A 1,788-nucleotide genomic window follows, 5' to 3' on the forward strand; every position below is an offset into this window, starting at 1 on the left:
GAAGAGACAGGAGAGCTTCCTTCCTCTCTTGGCTCCCCACCATGTGAACTTACAGCAGAGGACAGCTATCTGCAGACCAGGCAGTGGGTTCTCACCAGACCTTGGGTCTGCTAGCACCTTGCGAGAGCTACATTTATGTTGTCAAGTCACTTATACTAATTAACACTGTGGTGTAATACTTGTACAAATAAGATTTATAAGGTAATGAGTGGCAGTAGTGATTAATTCTGACAATGGTGTAGCAGGGGAGAAATTGAGCAGAGGTGACATCTGAGTGGGTGTCAGAGGGCGGATAGAAGTTTTTGTGTCGATCAGGGCTGCTGGAGGGTACATTTTTATTTTTTTGTCTGATGTTTTTTGTAATGCTGTAATCCTGAAATGTATTTAGGGTTTTCCTCAGTGACATAAATATTGCACGAGCGTGCAAATGGTTGTCTGAAGATGTTCTTTGTGGTGTTGTTTATAATGGGAACTTAGAAGCAACCTAAAATGGCGAGGAAGGGGTAAGGATTTGTAAAAATTACAGTGTATATATAAATTGATTGCCTATGTTAAAATAATGTAGATCTATATTGGTTGCAATAGAAAGATCTCTGCTAAATTTTTGACTGAAAAACAAGCAAAACAACAATACTGCCTTGGCTAAGAGAAGCGTATGAATGATATGAGGCCATATACACAATGTTTGGGGCATTTCTTTAATGTTTTCTAGCAAGAGGTGATTTCTGTCTCTGGGTAGTGTTTCAGGCTTTCCAGAGTCTTCTGAATTCCTGAAAGCAAAGGGCTGGTGTCCAGCACACGTTTGGGAAATTTAAGACAAAAGGGTGGTAAATAGGTTGCAAGAAAATGGATACAATCGGGAAGCAATGAGCTGGTTTGGGTTCTTTTTGAGGCCTGGAGCTGCCCCCGCTTTTAGCTGGAGAAAACACAGCCTTCGTTGGCTCAGCACTTAATCCCAGATGAAGTCCTTCAAAGTGGAAAATTTCACTGTGATTTATTTTTTTCCAGATGTAAATATATAGCAATAATACAGTTATAAAACTGGCATTGTATTAAACCATAAATTATATTTGACACATAATAATGTTGAATTACTATGGAAGTCCATCAACGTGCAGCGGCATTGCCAACACACAGGCTGTTGCTGCTTGCGCCAGCCCTCTTGCTTGCTCTGCAATGAATAAAGTTCTGGGGATCTTTGCTGTTAGGGTCAAAATGGAATAAACTAGTGGAGAGGGCTGTGTCGGAGTCTAGCTTGGGCTAAGGGCCCCAGAACTAGGGATGCATTTCTTTATTTATTCCTTCAAATACATCTTTATTGAGGACCTAATTGTGTAGTCCTAGGCTCTGATGAGGGATAGGACAGCCATGGGTGGCCTCTGTCCTCAAGCAGGGAACACAGGGAGGTGAAACTAAAATGCACAACTCATCACTTGATTACGGTGAATTCATGTAGCAATTCCTGGGAGATTTGCTTTCTTCTTACTGGTACTTGCAAGGTCAATGGTAAAGTGGGGTGGTGGGGCCAGTCTAGATGGCATGGGGCGGGGGATTAACCAGCATGGATGGCATGGGGCGGGGGATTAACCAGCATGTTTAACTAGCATTTAAACACAGGAACTTTGTCTATATAGCGTCACACAGGATCAGGTCCAAGAATCTGAATTGGCCAACGGATTGAAGGGATCAGGGTCAAGGTCAGGCTAGTTAAGAGTTACTTCCAGACCAAGGATTCAAAACTATTTCATAGCAGCCATACCTATTTGTTTGTTTGTTTGGATTGCGGAT

Source organism: Ailuropoda melanoleuca, chromosome 10 (assembly GCF_002007445.2).
Source record: "Ailuropoda melanoleuca isolate Jingjing chromosome 10, ASM200744v2, whole genome shotgun sequence".
NCBI lineage: Eukaryota > Metazoa > Chordata > Mammalia > Carnivora > Ursidae > Ailuropoda > Ailuropoda melanoleuca.